The 18,257-nt window shown below is 39.0% G+C and overlaps 1 protein-coding gene across 32 annotated transcripts in view; it reads right to left on the reverse strand.

Moving 5' to 3' along the window:
• The window catches only part of ZBTB20 (zinc finger and BTB domain containing 20), a 503,540-nt gene that overhangs the window by 209,278 nt on the left and 276,005 nt on the right, over positions 1-18,257 (reverse strand). The window contains exon 1 of one of the 32 annotated variants that reach the window (XM_021548950.4): positions 1-18,257. This exon is cut by the window's right edge and continues 27,858 nt beyond it. The exons of the other annotated variants lie outside the window; for them this stretch is intronic. The gene's annotated coding sequence lies outside the window, so the exon portion shown is untranslated. 32 annotated transcript variants of the gene reach the window in all.

Raw genomic sequence — 18,257 nt, forward strand, 5'->3', positions numbered from 1 at the left:
CAGGGCTGTGGTTCCTGGTCCAAGCAGTGACGAAGGAGAATCACCTCACAGTCTCTGGAGAGTGGCAGGGCTTGGCTGCGAAGCGCGCCCTGCGCCGATGGGCTTTTTGAGTTCGCTCTGTTCCAGAGCGAGTGCCGAGGCAGAGAAATTAGGGAGGGGAGAGGTGGGAAGGAAAATCACTGGAGCCTCTTACGATCAAACTTCCACTAAGCAAGAGGAAATGTCTTATAAATAAACAACAGCAAGAGAAACAAAAAAATCCATCCCGTCCTGCCAGAGGAATGTACATTATTGTCTCTCGACGGAAAACTTTACACCACACCAGAAAGCAAGAAAGCAGCCATTTCTCCTGAAGCTACCCTCCCTTGGGTGGGGAGGAGGAGGGCAATGCAAACTTGAAAAAAAAATAATTTGGGAAGTTCATGCTATTCCCAGTAGACAAACAAAACTGTCCACATTCAACAGACATCACTATTCCAAGGTTTCTAAATTTCTTTAGATCTGATCATCATCACTCCACCATTAGGACACATTCAAGGAAGAAGTTCAAGGCAAGGGGAAGGAGGAGAAGGTCACAACATATGTACGTGTGAGTGTAGATCTGTATGCAGATGTTTCTATATTTATTTATGCATAACACTGAAATTTTATTAATTTTATGATTCATATTTATAAGAATAGTTTTATATATGTATTAAAAAAACTTGAGGTACATTAAATTATCTTCTCTCCTACCTCCCCATAATTTTTGACATTTACAGGTCAGAGTTCCAAGGTCTTCATTTTAATCTCTCAAGACTGCAACTGTAACCTACTTAAAGCTAACATGTTATTGTACTGCAGCTCACAAGTGACACGAGTTTGGTGATTTCAGTACAGTCCCTGGCTTTGCAAAAAACTATTGCGTGATTTGGCACAACGCACGGCAAATAGCAGTCTCTTTATGAGGAACTACAGATGGCAATTGAAAGAATAATTCAAATAATTTATCAAGCACATTTGGAGACCTAGAATGGGGGATGGCCTGAGTCTACGAGAAACCAGTATGCTACAAGTCATTATTAGTAAGCTTATTAAACCTGCCTCAGTAAAAGATCAGAGATTGCTGATGGGAACCAAGGTGCTTGGTAGTGCTGGATTTTGGGTCATGACTAGGAAAGCAGAATACAGGAGGTGAGGACCTACTTGAGAGGAGGAGTGGGACAAAAGACTGAAAGACTACAAAATAACTGAAAATGCCTTGGCAGTCTCAGCCTGCACTTCTGTTCTAGGGTACTTCACCATTTGAGACAGACATGCAGTGCTGAAAGAATGTAGTGCCCATCCCAAAATTCAGTTTACCAAATCCCAAAAAATTACTAATCTGTTGAATTCTTGAGGACTACTGTATTCATAAGACACAAATGAAAACATGTTTTTCAAACTAATTAGTTTTACATCTGTGCGTTCTTGCTGGCAAAGTAATGTTGTCATAGATTTTGCTAGCAAGTCAGTCTATGATGCAGGTGGGTAAGGCAGAGACAAGTTTAAGACTGAAGTATGACTGAAAATAAAAGCCAAGAGGCTTTAATGCAAAATTTATAGTAAATTGCAGCTTTTTCAGGCTCAGGCCTTTAGGAGAAGAGACTGTTAAAGAATTTGTAGCTCTACAATACCACAGTGATCCTAATAAAATACAAGGAGGCATTCCAAGAGATTTCTTAAGACAGAGAAGTAGAAGTGACATCACTGACAGTGCTGGGAGAGCTGTGGGAAGAACGGGAGCCTCACTGATCTCACCAGATTAATTGCCAAATTGTAAATCTGAACATCCAGTTCATATGAGCTGGTACCAAAGAGGTCCTTGCCCTGGAAGGTGCTGGGTGACAGAGAGAAGCTGTCAGCTGATCTGACCTCACTAAGAAATGCTTTGCTCATTTACAAATCAGCTCAGCATTCGCTTCTCTCACTACCTTTATGTTTACCAGCATTGCCAGAAATACTGAAGAAAACTGAGACAAATGTGAGCTGTTGCAAGTGAAACCTTATTAGTGAGAGGTGTCCAGAGAGCTGAGTGCTTGGAGAGCAGAGAGGCACGTAAAGAATAATGGAACAGAATTTGAAATAATAATTCCTGTCTGTGATGAGAAAAACCTTTAACATTTCTAAGCAGGAAACACAATTAGGAGGCTGATCAACTGACCTTAGGTTCCCAATACTTAAGGAGATTTACATAGATGGAAGTGGGGGCAGTATATGGCCCTCTGTGTTTAGTAAGGCATTTGCTAAACAGTCCAGAGATCAATAGCAGACATTAAATTAAGCACTCTGGCATTCTTATTATTTAGCATCATTAAGCATTAAGGATGGCTGTACTGTAAACACAGGGAACAGAGAACCAAATGAAATCTTCTATTAAAAAAAAAAAGCCCATGAAGTTTCTGAAAATTAGACTAAACAAAAAAACACACGCAGTGAACAGATCATGCAACTATGATCAAAATCTTAGCAAATTCCAACTGTCTGCCTGTCAGTGCAGACTATTTCCATTACAGACTTCAGGAGACTGAATTGTGCCATTCTTGCTTCACTAGCATTAACAGTGGCCACAACCTCAGAACTGCAAAATAATAAGAGCCAGGAGGACAATAATTTTCCTCAGATTTTTTATTTTGACATTTCCCATTTGTGCCCTTTTCAAAGTTTTAATTTGGTAAAGGCACTTTTCGGCCTGTCTTTTAACAGGTCACTAATAACTTGGGATGCAAGATCTCATATTTCATTTTTGCTGCTGCCACCACTAAATATTTCATTTACCTTGAATACAGCAGGCCACTCTGGAAGGTTAATTTTTATTTTTTTTCTTCCCACTGTACTGTTTACAGACTAGTTTTTGTGGCTCATTATTTGCATTAGGCTAGTTTGATTCTACCTGTTAAAGTAAATTAACAGACTGCCTATCAAAACACTTTAATTCTTTAAGTAGCTCAGTAAGCCAACTGTACTGACTTTCCTTTTTCTTGGGAATTTCCATATTTTCTACATGGAAATAATGGGAGTCTTGGAGGTGGCACCTAGTTATAACAGAGCTTCTTCTATATTTTTTAATATTTGTAACCATGTTATGCACACAAATATAAATGCATACATTTGTGGATGTACATTTGCATACACACATACATATAAATAAAATCACCAGAGATTTATTCCTTCCCCCTGTCTTGGCTGCTAGTCCTTGAACTAGAAGACCAAATGCATTTTGCAGCGATTGTATATATGCACACACAGAGAATACAGGGCTAAACACAATAACCAAACAGGGTTTCTCTGCTTGCCTTGTATCAGTATAGAGCAGACAAGCCTCATAAAGGGTGATGCTTTCCCCATCTCAGCAAAGGAGGAGAGAAGAACCCCAGCAGAGGAAGGAGAGTGCTTGGAGACCCTGACTTTTCTTTCCTCCCCTTCATGCATCCTTCCACGAGCTAAAGCTCTGTGCTTAGAGAAAGCCAAACCTTGGGAGCAGCTGCAGATGAGCACATGGAGGTTAATTCTCCTTTCTGCTCCATTAACCTCTGCTCCACCTTTGTGACACCCTCAAGGAAGAAAGACAGGAAGACAGAATGGCCAGGAGAGCCAGGCACATGCTGGTGGCCAGGCAGCACTGCAGGAGGATGGTACCAGGGCAGGGCTGCCTCTGATCTTGGGCTTCATGGCCTTTGGAGACCTGTCTGCTTTGCTCCTGCCACTTCTGCCTCTGCACTGAACACCTGCAGAATGCGAATGTTCCCCTTCTCTGCAAGGCAGGCTTCATGGCAGTGCCCTGCAGCTTTTCCCTCTGCTCTGTGTTCCTCTGTATAGCAGGAGACACACAGCCTTTGGCGGTGGGTGCAAACAGATGAGATAAACAGAGATGAAATAAACCTAGTGGAAAAGTCTTCTCCAGCTGTAGTGTCTCTACCTATAAATAGATACTCTCCTGCTGTCCTCCACATGCAAACAGAGTTGAGAAATTTTTTTTTGTTGTTTTCTTGTTTAGTACAAAGCAATTAAAATGTAACAACCTCTCAAAATCTTCCTTTATTTAAAAAAAATAGGTCACGGACACAGAAGCAGTCAGTCATGGTTTGGAGTGGGCAAGCAAACAATTTTCATTTGATTGTGCCCTTGTTTTTGTAACTAGCTTTTCTGCTGTGACCTGCTATACTTACCCTGTCTGCTGTGCTAACCAGCAACATGCCTTTTTAATCTGCCTTCCTGGGGTCTGCATTTGATTACAGCATTCATGTTCTATTTAGATTCTTTTGAATCATGCCCTGTGGTGCTAGCACGAAAGGTGTTATTTATAAAATGAAATTCTGTTGTATTGCAACTTGGATTCAAAGAGGACAAGCAATATTAAATACTTACTTTATTTAATAATATCTTGGATTTATTAACTCAATTTCATTACAAGATTAGAGATGGTAACCTGGAGGGGGTTATTAACTAATAAACAGGCTTCAGGCAACTTTGCCCTATATAAAATAAAATAAAAATACATATATATGCATTTAAATTACTTCTGAGGGCCCAGATACACACCTGTGGCTCAAAAGCATGGCTTTCTTGATAAATAGTATTGCAGAGAGCTCTTGACTGGAATCCACTAAGCTCATAGTCCCTTTAGGACAGAGGGCATCCACACTCAACAGCTACCCCAAGTGACCAACACCATTTAGTTGGTTGCATCCCATGTGGGATGAAGTCTACCGCTCAGCTGTGACAGAACTGATGCAGGCTACTTACTTCAAACCACTGTGGGCAGCCCACCAGAAACCATGAAACTGCCAACCCATCTGCCCCTCCTTGACTTCCCCAGCACCTCAAGGCTCACCTTTGTGAGCTGTTGCACAGCTCTTTCTCTCCCAGCATCAGTCCCGCAAATTGCAGGACACACCAAAGGAGAAGCTTCCCCAAAGCATCTGGGGAGACTTGGAGGCAGCATGCTGTATCTCCCCAAAAAAACCTCCTGAACCATCAAAAGCTTCTCTTTCCAGAAGAAGAGGTGCTGGAAAATTCCTGACTGTGCACACAATATGATATGAATCTATATTCTGATAGTTAGCTTTTTTATGGTAACTTTAACAACATTTCAAACCAGTACATATTCTGTTCCTCCAGATACGGCACAACTGGCAGCTGAATTGAGCTGCAATCTCTTCACCTGGTAAGCTGCAGTGCCTTTGCCAGCACCCCAGCCTAGGGGATGAAGGCCAGGTTAGGAAATTCACTGAGGGTTGAAAGCTCCCCAGGAGCTCAAGAATACTGAGATGCAATTTTTTCTCCATTTCCTAAATAAAACTAACAAATGCTAATACACTATTAAATGCCTTTTCTCTGAAACACTCTATGACAAGAAGTAGCTTCTGTGACTTTGAACCTGTCAGGTCCACAATAAAGCCTGAGTCTGACACGAGAAAATAGCACAGTATCAATGTCACAAATACTACAGGCAGGGAATTCCCACTTGGAAGTGCATGGCTGCTAAAAGCTTTCACCCCACATCTGTTGCACAGTTAGCTGTGAGTCACCTGCAGTCAGCTTCATTAGACCTGAAGTGTCACTCAAATAAGACAAGCTTATTGCTTGAACAAGAGAATTCAGATTTTTAAGCATTTAATAGATTAAAAGGAAAGTGTCATGATATGTTAAATGGATATTCAAATACATTAGGTCTCAGTTTTCATCTGCTTACAGATCATATGCCTTTGCTTAAAGCTGCATGGTAGGTAGAGATCAAAAATAAAGGGCAAATTATTTTTTTCACTCATGTGGTGTTGTTCATTGCAATGACTCAGTGAGGGATAAAATCCAGTGCATGGAGATCATGAGAAGACAGAAAAACTAATGGATTAAACCTGATCAGAAACAGATTTGAATTCAGAATGATCTCTAAAATTCAGGGGAGAACACCTAGAGCATGGTGGTGCATGGATATTCCCAAGCAAAGCTGTGGTTAAGTAACAGAACTGTATAGAGAAGAGGTTAATTTGGGTCAAAAAGGAGGGGAGATTGAGAAACAGATTTATGGTAAAACTTTCAAAGGCAAAAGCAATAATTGCACCCGCAAAAGGCATGTGCATCATTGCTACAAACAAAAACACATGCTTGGACTCTCTACAGGCAATCTGGCATCTGTCTCTCATTCCCTCCCTCCTCCTGACCCTGAGACCTCTCTCTCTGGAATTTTGTTCCATGAATATTCCATAATGCTATACTCAGCTCCTATTTTCAAGAAAAGTCAGCATTAGCTAATAAGTGGAAGTTCACAGCATTACTGTCAATCAGTGGTTGGTTTCCATGAGAATGGAGACAGAGCTCAACAGAAAAATAGTGAGGTTCAGGCACAAGTGATATTTTGTCTACATATGTTATGTATGTATCACTTTGAAACTACAGAACTAACTTGTTTGGCACTTCATTTATTAGCAGACTCTCAAGGGTATCTACAAAATAAGCCAAGTTTAAACAACATTCTTTTGGGTCTTTTTGAAGTGAGGCAGAAACAAAATGTATTATTGGGTAAGTTAGGAGTACTGCAACTTATTTTTGTTCTTACTCTCCTCACTTCTTTCTATATGCTTAAAACCACCATTAAGAAAAAGACTGAAGCTCTTTCTTTTTTGTAGCTGCATTTTATTTTTAAAATTTCACCACCAGGTCTCAAAGAATAACAATTTCTATCCTAAAATAATTAGTGAGAGAAATTTCTAACTGATTCTGTAAATTATAAAGGGAAAGGATCTCTGTTTTCATAAAAGTATGCTACTATTCCTGAATTGATACAGTCTGTTTACAGTAATCAGATTATGAAATATGATGCAAGGGCACAGGGCATACATGGGGTAGAAATTTACACAGGCACATTTGTCTTCTACTATTTTTACCCACTCATCAAAGTTTCTGGCATATTCTCCCCTAGACTAGACAAAGTAAACAATGTAAAAAAATAAGGAAGTCAGTTATTTCCTTTCTTAGGGGACCAAAACCCAGAAATCCTATAAAATGTAGACACATTTCAAAACTTCAAATGTCATTAAAATTTCATACAGTTGGGTTAATAGCTTTATAAGGAAGTGCTATGAAAAGAATGTAGTTTCATAACTTTAACATAAAGAAGGATTCAGTTTTAAAATACACACCAAATTTAAGACTATTTAGATAAACGCCCTTGGTCTTACTTCTGATTAAATTAATGGAAAATGAGCTCATGGGCAATGGTAGAGAAGCAAACCCAAACTAGCTGACAGATACAGTTAAAACCTTTAATTCTATTCAGTTGTTTCAGTGTGACTGCTCTTGAGAAGAATGAAGCAGTTCTGCTGGGACAGACAGTCTGAGCAGTGGATGGAAAAACAGGAAGAGACTCTGAGGAGAGAATATCACTTGGGTGAAGCCTGTACAAGCTAGAAATCACTTGGCCTCTCCAAGACCCACCAAGACAGCAGAAGGATAAATAAAATGCCATTTTATGCATTCTTCCAAGTCCCCGCTCTTTCTCCATTTTCCTCAACCAAGAATCTCTGCATGTATCTACCTAATGAAAAATCTATCTTCTTTTCCTCAGTGAAAATCTAAGAAATTCATGGGACAGATCTCTTTCAGAGGCAAACAAGAATTACACGATGGCCACAAGTGGGGGAATTTTCTCCCTCTTTGGATGCTCTCTTTTTGCCCCTGTGAGGTCAGACTTTGAAGGCCACTCACATATCTCTATAATATAATGTAAGAATTTTTAAATCAACCAGATACTAATATAAAACTGGTACTTGATTTCTATACTGGGATTCAAGTGTGCACTGTAGGAAGCTGAAGGACCTGGGCCCAGCACAGTTGTAATCCCATTCTGCAGTATCCAGTGAAAACACAATTTCAAATGTTTATTCTAACATGTTTTCAATCAGCATTCTGTGGAAGGACTGAGGCCCATTACAGCCATATTACATGGTAGAACAAACCAGTCTGACCCCAGGCAAAGGCTTCATCCTCCCTGTATCTCAGTTTCCCTGAGTGTCAGGCTGAAGAGCCATTCTTTTTCACTTAATAGGGATGTCTTGGGAATTACCTACTTAACATACAGATGAAAAAAGGCTCTGAAAGGCAAAGTACAGTGGGGCTGAGCGGGTAGGCTTGCTGTAGTAACATGGCTGTTGCCAGCAGGCAGCAGGTAGCACAGATCTCATGAAAGATCACTCATCGATTTTAAGTTACATTCATTTTTGTGCCTGTTCCGTAGCCCCCAGAGATTAAATACAGCTGAATACTATTATACAGTTAGCTCCAGCAAATGAAAAATATACTCTTTTAGCAGTTTTATTCCTTTATCAATTACTACTTTAAGAGACTTGTACTGTATTATTTTATATTGGCCAGTTGTAAAAATAATTTATTCCCTGAAGAGTTTTATTCCTTTAACATTTCAAATTTTTTTGTTCGATGTTTAGCATGTGACCATTTTTGACAGAGAATGAAAGGAATACTTTATTAAAGGAGCTAATATAGCTCCTTTTCTTATGTATATTTTGATCATTTTTAAAATAAAAGATCTGAGTAAGATTTCCAGTAACACAGAAAATCCAGTAAGATATTTCTTTTTTCTAGTCTCTTTGCATTACTGCATTATCACTCTGGGGAGGGGGAAAGATGGAAATCCTGTCCAGATTTTCTGGCAAAGTACTGGACCTGTTGAGGATCAAGTCCCCTTTCCTTCTTTCTTCTAGGTACATCTTTTTTTAAGCTTGCTCCCACCAATGTGTGTATAGAATAGAGATGAGTTTCTTACAGACTTGAAACCCTGTAGAAGAGCCATTGGGATGAAAACCCATCAAGTGAGCATAGAGAGCCACTATAGAACTAACAGGAAAGCATTCTTGAACACTATTCAATGACTGACACTGTCAGGTAGCTCTGTGACTTAGTCTTCTCCCTAAGTGGCTCAAACCACAATGAAAAGAGCTGTTGTGATGAGGAGGATGCCCAGTTGGATTGCAAGGGCAACCCTCTGTTTCATTTGAGAACATGGTATCATGGAGCGTGTGATATCCCAGAACACAGTGACATCAGTACATGTGCCTCAGTTGTGGTCACACACAGTACAGTCAATCAAGGGTGAAGCCATCTGGGATGAAGTTCATCTAAGGATGAAGAGCAGAAAGCACAGGGTGTGCAACAGAGCAGAGCTGGTGCTTGAACACAGCTGAAATAGAACGAAGCTTTTGTGGAGACAAGTGTTGCATAGCCTCATAAAACCTCTGCTGCTCAGCAGAAGATGTTGCTTTCCTTGCCAATTCATAATTCAGATCAGATGAAGGATTTCCTGAGCCCTCTTAATGATAGGGAGCCCGGTTCAGAGTAACCCTGGAGCTGTTAAAGTGAAAACACTCTGTATACAAGGTTTTGTACAACTTCAGTGAAAGCCCTGGAGGCCCTGAAGACTCACCTGAGTTTCATGTTAGGCTACTAATCTCAAACAAACTGTGGGAGAAAAGAATGGCAAAGTACATAGCCAGCATCTTTCATCAGCAGTTCTCAAAGTTGTTTACAAAGGGATTTCCTATTTTATGAGGGCAAAACTGCTACAGTGTGGAGGAACACCTTGTTCTATACCATGGAGCATAGCAGCAGCAGAGCAGGGATAGAACTTGAGTTACTTGTGGCCTAGGCCACCATCTTTCCCACAAGACACAATGCCTGAAACAAATTAATACTACAAGTTAGTAGCAAAATTTTGTACAACTCTGATCAGCAGCCACAGAACACCAGTCTTCCACAAACATCTGCTCAGTTATATAAGTTTATTCACTTGATGTGGATGAAAAGAAGTTCTTCACTAACTGGAATGACTTGTGTCAATCTTTAGCCCTTTAAAACATTGACTAATTTTAGACTTTCTGTGGCTAGATACATTTGTAAATGATTAAAACAGTCTCCTGGTACATGGAAAACATATGGTTCCAACAACGTCATTACTTCATGAAGGCCTGTTTCTTCAAAGTTTCATTTAGCTGTACACTAAGCTTGTTTGTTATTCAGAATGCTTGTTTTTATAACTATTTTCCCTCCTTTCCACAGCTATTTACTGGAATGATATATATGTGCATGAGTAAATGTATATATTAAATACCCATACTTTTATTGACTGAAGATGTAATGATATAGTGCTAGTCAGAAAAGAGTATAAAAGATGCATTTCCCCAGGAACCCATTCTCTCTCATAGCTGGTGCACTGCAAGTTTGCAGGGAGGAAATGCTGCTCATTGTGCATTTTTAATTTCTCAGACATTTAGTGACTACATTAAAAAACAGGAAAGAAGACAGCCTGCCCAGGCCAAGACATACACATCCATTCAGAAAGCATCCCTACATTTTACTGAGGCTACAGTCTACTAATGAAGAATGTCCATTGTTTCCTCCACCACTTCTAAAATATTAAGCTATAGCTGCTCCCTGTTTTAACTGGTTTTCCTGGGCCAATTTTCCATGTCAGATGGCAATCACCAAGTTTGGCTCCCTCTACAGCCACCCTGCATTTGTCTTCCCTCTCTGGACTGACCCCAGCAAACTTTCACTGCTCTGATCACCAGCCAGTTTGTGAGCTTGAAGGAAGCCGCGCTTCTCTCAGGCACCTGGCCTGGCACTGCAGCTGGGTAAGCTGGGAATCTTAACCCTCATTTGCACTTCATGCTTGGAAGGGAAAAGTATAGCAAAAAAGACCAGGCTAGTGTGAAGTGGGACACAGTCACACTTAACTAATGCTTGGAGCAGGCTGCAAACCAAGGAACTCCACGAATTCCCTCAACCAAATTCTTTGGTGGAGAAAAATGAAGTAGGAGGTCACTTCTCAGCAGCCAAGTGGGCTACAGTGAGCACCACACATCCAGTTCTGAAGAACAGTGGGTCTGGCCTAACACCAGGCCTGAATACATGAGAAGTGGACAAGAACAATGCCACTTATAAAAGAGCAAAAAGCCTTCTTTAAAGGAATGGAGAGCTCTGTTTCTTGGAAGCAAGCTAGACCTATAGTGACACATTAGGGAAAATAGCTGAGAGAAGTGAGTAAACAGGATGGAGCAGAAAGAGAATTGGGAAAGGCATGGTGACAGAAACGCAGGATATAAGTTTGGTACTGGATTCTATTGCTGGATGAGGAAAACCAAAAGCCAAACAAGTCCATCAATTCATTTCAGATATTAACTGCATTGCTGAATGAACATCTGTAACGTGCTCATATTACAAGTCCAGAATGGTAATCTATAAAATAATCTAAAAACTTTTTAAAAGGTGTTTTTTCCCCTAGCATTTTACAGCTCTTAAGATCAAACTTCGTTTTTTTGTGTGAATTTATGCTGCCAAGGTTGGCACTGACTGATGTGTACATATCTTGTTTGTACAAAGAAATCTAGAATATTGCTCATGCAAAAGTATGGGTGCAACTCCAGAGGTCAAAAAGAAAACACTTGTCCATGGAATCAGCATTAATAAATTAATAGCTTTATGGCTCAAACAGTTTGCTCAAATAGCACTGTTTTACCTCCAAGCCACAGACTTTCACTTGGCTGTGTCTGCCTTCAATCCGTAAGGCAAGAAGAGTCTTTGAATTGTGAAAGCAGAAGGGAAAAAATTAGTAAGAGAGAGACCAAGGACATGAGAACTAGACCTGACATGGGAGAATAATTGTCAATTAAGAAGTAATGAAGGGAGAGAAACACTTGAAGGAATAGGTGCCTGTACACTGACTGGACGTATTTTCAAAAGATCTAATAAATCTGTAATGCAAATATTGAGAAGGCAGCACTAGGACAGCAAGGGAGTAAGGAAATACAAAGAGATTCCCTTTATGCCTAAAAATGACCAAGGACATAGTAATTATCATACATACTTTTTAAGTGAGCACATCTAGACTTGAATTCTGGGCTTGAATTCTGACCTCTTGCTGGATGTAAAATTAAGTTTCAAAAACGGAAAAAGAAAAAAATGAACTTGGCCTCCTGATGGGAGGGTTAAAGAAGTTGCTGCTTGCTTTATTTGTCCATGCACCTTTTTTGCCACTCCTGCTAGAACAGTGTGAAGGACAATTACTTCAAGTGTAATGAAATGAGTGCCCTAATGTGAATGCTTCTCTACAGGAGACCCATGATGCCTTGACAAACTGAAATGCCAGAATCCTCTGCCATCACTGCTCTGTCCGGAAACTGCCCTCAAATATTTGAGACATTCCTGGAATTAATAAGTAAGTGCTGATTTGGCCTGGCTGGTTGCTGCCTGGTATCCCTGACTGGCACTCCCTTACAATGGATGGCATTGTTTTGTTGCAGCAATTCTTTTGCTTTTCTTCTTAAATTTCCCAGTGCCAGCAAGAGGAAGACTGATTAATTTCAACTAATGTGACTGTTGAATCAAAGATATGACTCATTTTAAGGAAGCTTTTGTTGGATGCTTAGTCTATCAAACCATGCATACTTTAGATTATTTGGTTATGTAGGCAATATGATCAGGCAGACACAACCATTTTTGTTGAACTCAGGTACACATTTCTTTTGTAAGGAAAAGCTGGACAAGAACAAAAGTTATGGTGCAGCCTCATGTAAAGTCTATAACCAATCCTTTCTGTGTGTGTTGAACTTATCAGAAAACAACAAAAAGCAAGAAAAGGGGGAAAAAAAGTTTGTCAGCCTGAAGTCAGTGAAGCTGTAGTACTCAGAATTTGCTTTATGCAATATGCATAAATGTCAGGTCACAATGCAAAAACTGGGAAACTAAAAGAGAGTATCTTCTCTTGTTATGCTTTTGTGCCATGAAGCAGCCCATAATACATCAGTTAACTTGGGGCTCATTGCTGGACTAAACAGAATAATGCATTTCAAACATTTCTTTAATGAATAAAACTAAATGTAATAGTACAGATATTGTCTCTATTTTTTTGAAGCTCACATATACAGAGCAAAGTTTCAGGGGAAGTTCACCCGAATGCCTTTGGAAAACACTCATCTAGGATCATACTGTTTGCTTTTCTATCCGTGCATTTTCATACCCAGCTTTCATTTGCAAAAATGCTTCCAAATGTTAGTTATTCAAGACTCACAATGGCTGAAATGGAAAAACACTGGTAAAGGGCCATTGTGATCTACTCAAGGCCACAAAAAACCCCAGAAAATTTCCTTGTATCTGAAACATGCTTTCATTATTATAGAAATAACTGCTCGGATCACCCACACTCCTGTAAGAAAAATACAGTCCTGATCCTGTAATACAAAAGTATTTAGAAATAACTAATTTGTAAGGCAGATAAATATAACATTCATTGTCTTTTGATACATGTAACATGCACGACCCTTTTACAGAGAAGAAAGGAGGACTGCTCTGGGTATCCAAATTACCTTCAAGCGTTCACTACCAGGTAATTTGACTTGAAACTGCAAAATACATGCATACAGTCTCTGAATAAAATGGGAATATATGGAGGCAGATGCTCCATTTAGCCCAGTCCTCTCTCTCCAATGGAGGTCAAGAATAATCATCTAGAAGAAAATGTATAAAACAAGAGCAAACCTCTTATCATACCTCCCAGAACATTCTCCTTCCCTTCAGTGATTTAGCTGAGATAACAGGGCATTTGGAAATAGAGAGAAACAAACAAAAATTAAAACAGTCCAGAAATATGGAAGACTACCCTGCATTAAAACCTGTGTCCATGTCAAGCAATGTCAGCTCAAGGGAAACCCAAGAGGAAAGCTCAAATCAGAAATAAAGAAGACCTATTCTTTTTCTGACTACAGACAAGTGTGTTGGATATTGTTCAACCCCCTTATTTAAGTTATCTTTAAAATAAAATCTGCATGTAGAAAAGAACCTGTAAAGAGAAAACTGTTATATCATAACAGGACTATCAAAGGAGGAGAATAATTCACCCTGGAAGGACCAATTTATCTTCATTTATTTTAGAGAAATATCTAAAATTCTGACTCTCAGATTTTTAAAATTAAGCAGGAAAAAATTTTTATTCTTAGCTGCAACTTTGACCCTGTCAGCTAAGAAAATTGCTACAGGTTAGACCCAAATTCAGGCTGAATTCCATAACTTCAGAGCTCGGAGGAAGTTTAAATCCCAACTCACACCAAACTTGTCAGACTTTTCCTGTACACACATGCTCCTGTTTTCCTGCAGGGGAAGTGTGTGTTGGGGGAATTCCTCTAATACTTTTCTCCTGTAAACTGGTAGTCTTCTTACCTTCTCATCTGATGGCATTCTCAGTATACAAATGGTAAGACTCAAACATTTGGGATCCCTTCCTCTGTAGCTACAAAAAGGATTTATGTATGAATCCCATTAATATTAGCAGAAGTATTGTGAAGAAATCTGCACTAAGAAAAGAAAATGACCCTGAATAAAAAAAAAAAATAATAAATTCAAAGCTCCGAAATCAAGGAACCCCTGTCACAAAGACAAACAAAGAAGTAAGGAATTCAGGACAACTTATTTGCCCAACTACAGGACATCTGGTCTGATAAACTCAAGTTGCCTTGTCAGAAGCAGAATTTGTTACAATTTAACTGTAACAAGTTAAACATTTCCAAGGTGGTTTCACTTTTGTTTATTATTGGTTTGAATATTCAAAAAACCAAAATTGGAATAACTGACTCATATTCACACAGGAGGGAAAGCAACCCAATTCCATTCATTGTTTTAAATACAACAGAAAGTAATGATATTCCCACTAGCAGAAATGGATCATAAAGGTACTCTTCAGTTTGTTCAATCCCTGCTGCACTCAAAAGAGATTCAGAGAGGATCCCTAAGCAAATTTTCCTATTTTTCTCATTCCACCTGGAAAAGAAGGCTGAGCTGTGCATGAGTTACTCCCAGTACATCCAAAGGCACTGCCTATGGGGTGCTGCAGTGAATTGTCTGCCTACAGGGAAACCTTATGAAAAGCCTTTAACAGATTCCTGCAAGAATTAAGCAGTTCTTCAGAGAACAGATGGAAGGAGAAAAAAAAACATTTTTCCATTGCCAGCACCTGCTCTAGCCTCATATAACTAGATGATTATAGCATTCCTGTCTTAAATCATTCTCAAAAGGGGACCAAGTTTAAACTTTACAAACCTCAAACCCTAATTTAACCAAATCAAATACTACTCAACCTCGTTGAATGCTTTATACAAATTCTTAAATAAAGGAGGTAGAGTTCTTCTCAAGTGAGACATCATATTTATTTTGACTTTAGCCCTAACTCAAATCCTGCAACTCTGTGAATAAGAAAGAAAGAAAAATAAAAGTATTTCAAGTGCACTTGCCAGATTCCAAACTCGGTAAATAAAATTCCCTCATTTCAGCCTATTTCGCAGTTTCAACAGTCTAAGTTTTCTCCCTTTATAGTTTAGTTTAGTAATTCTCTTGTTTCTTATTCCAAAAAGGATCCTGTTTTTTTGAAGCAGATGATAAGATTCCTGTGCAGCTTCTTGAAAAATTTAAACCTCTGATTATGAAAACATGCAGTCATATACTTAGCTTACAGCTGTTTAGCTATTCCCTTGAATTTTTAGTCCTACAGGACTAGTCACACACTTAAATAACAAGCAGTTAGAAGTATTCACAAGAGTTTGTAAGTTCCATTAGAATTTTTTCAGGTAGACAAACCTACTGAAATTCAAAATACTAATGCCAGGATTTATATTTCTGTCACTGCTCAGAAAATATAACAAATATATATAACATAAAATTCATATGTAAGGTAAATATTTCAATATTTACAAATGCAGTTCCCAGTAGAACTGAGATATCTCACAATCAGTGACAGTCTCAAATTCCAGAAAAAAACAAATCTTTCTAAGCAATTATATATTGCAAATTGCAGTGACCATCATAGAATTTTTATAATTCTTACTGATAGCTTTTTATGTTGTTACTACTTTTTACGTGGAAAAAAAAAAAAAGTACTATTGATCAGAACATCTATTTTGTTTTACATCCTTTTTAAACAAGAACATAGACTATTGTCCATAGTACTCAGCCTAGAGGTACATAATGTACAGCCCAGTCCAGGGCGTACAGGTGCCACTGGAAGCATTCCCACTTAGATAAATGATTTGTGGTGCAGACTTCTTGGGAAAGTTCCTGGAGCTGTAACAATAATTGCACTAAAGCCAATGAAAGTTCTGGGTGTGCCATTAAATGAGAAGGAGGTCCACACAGGCTTGTACAAATTAGAAATATTCTAAACAGACTGCAAATCTCCTGCTGCTACTTTAATTTGGATTTTTAAACCAGGAATTCCTTCATCTGCTTTTCACTTAGCAACATCTTCATTTTATGCTGCCTTTCACTCAGAAATCTGGTCATATGCATGGACAAGACCAGGAATGTAAAAAACTAGTATTAAACCCTGAAGCACTACCTTCTTGTTTTTTGGTCAAAATCCCTGCTGAGATCTATAAAAGAGAATGGGCTAAAAAAAGCTGCTGAGAATTTATTAAACTCAAAAAATGGATGACACATTACAACATGGTCCTGTGACAGCCCACCCAAACTGGCTGAACTGACACGCAAAAGGATTTCTTCAATGACCTGCCAAATGTACTTTGACCTCTTTTTAGCAATTTCCTTAGACCTTTTGTTGGAATTCAAATGAGTTTAAAATCCATTGTCAAAAATGCAGCTACCTTACAGTGCTCCAGTTTTAAATCTCAGGAAGACATCCGTGCACTTAAACCATTCTTCTCACCCTGCCAAATGTTTTGTCCAGTAAAATTATACAAACAGACCAATTTGACACGATAGGCACTGCATTCTACTGCTGAAATTATGTATTGCTAAACATCCATAAGTAACATTAAGACTAACCTAAAACCATTGCTCATTACTTATTTCCTGTTCTTTAAGAAAAGGTATAATGCACAGAAATTATGTCCCAACAAGTTCTTAAAATAGGCATCCTCTCCAAAGCTGCACAGTAAGAATGTCAAAACATTTTGTTGATTTGTACACTGCAATTCACATTAGATGCCACAGAAAAAGTCCAGGCTGAAAAACACTTGTGGGGACAGTGAATCCCCCCAAAAAATTACAGGAACAACAGAATCATATTCTGAAGAAATAATCCAACTGCTTTGGAGGAATATATAATATATACACCTTGAATAAATATATTATTATATAAACTGAAATCAGTGTGTATATATATATATATATACATTGAAAAGTTAGATGGCATGGTCTCTAGTCTGTCATGGAGTATGCATGAAGGGGTTCTAGTGTTTACACACAGGAAGTACAAAAGCACATTTTGCTCTTTGTATAGTCTTACATAAACTTCATAATGTCAAGGACAATACATCCTCCTGGCTAAAGGACAAGAAGAGCTGCTATCAAGAAAAGTTTGCTGAATGACACTCATCTCTTGTCACACAAAGTGCAGGTCTCGAGACACTAATGATGTCTTATCTGCAAAGGGAAAAGATCTAAAGTAAACATAACATTTCTATGTACTTCTCTATGTATTTCTCTGTAGCAGAATGATCTGTTAGGCTATGGAAAAGAGTTTCAGGGAAGAAAGTGTCTCTAAACTATGAAGTATATTCTCTAAAATAAGATAATAAGGTTTCCACTATTTGTCTCCTTGGAACTTTCCTGTACAGACAAAAACAGTTAAAAACAAGTCTACCAGTTTACTATGCCACCTGTAGAAAAATTCCATGCAGCAAAAAAAAACAGAGAATCATTTAGGTTGGAAAAAGCTCTTCAGATTATTGAGTCCAAGTGTTGACTGAGAACAGCCAAGCCCACCACTGAACCATGTCCCCCAGTGTCAAACTCACGTCTCTTAAATACATCCAGGGATGGTGACTCCACCACTTCCCTGGGCAGCCCATTCCAATGCTAAACCACTCTCAGACAGGACTGCTGACCCAGGATGGAAAGTAGCTTGGTGAGCACTTCAGCCGGTACCTTCACTCAGTAGGCTTGGGTGGATTTCATCTGGCCCCACAGACTTGTGCATGTCTGAGTGGTGCAGTAGGTTGCTAACTACATTTCTTCTTGGATTATGGAGCATCATTCTGCTCACCCTCCCTGTCTTCTGGCTCAGGGGGCTGGATATCCAGGGGAACAACTAGTCTTACCACTAAAGACAGACACAAACTTCTCAAACTGCGTCCAACCAACCAAACAAGGATCCTTTGCTTCCATGGGAATCAGCATCATTTTTGACACAATCTAGAACCCTGCATCACTGTTTGCTGTCT

This window comes from Lonchura striata, chromosome 1, assembly GCF_050655825.1.
Source record: "Lonchura striata isolate lonStrDom1 chromosome 1, ASM5065582v1, whole genome shotgun sequence".
Classification (NCBI taxonomy): domain Eukaryota; kingdom Metazoa; phylum Chordata; class Aves; order Passeriformes; family Estrildidae; genus Lonchura; species Lonchura striata.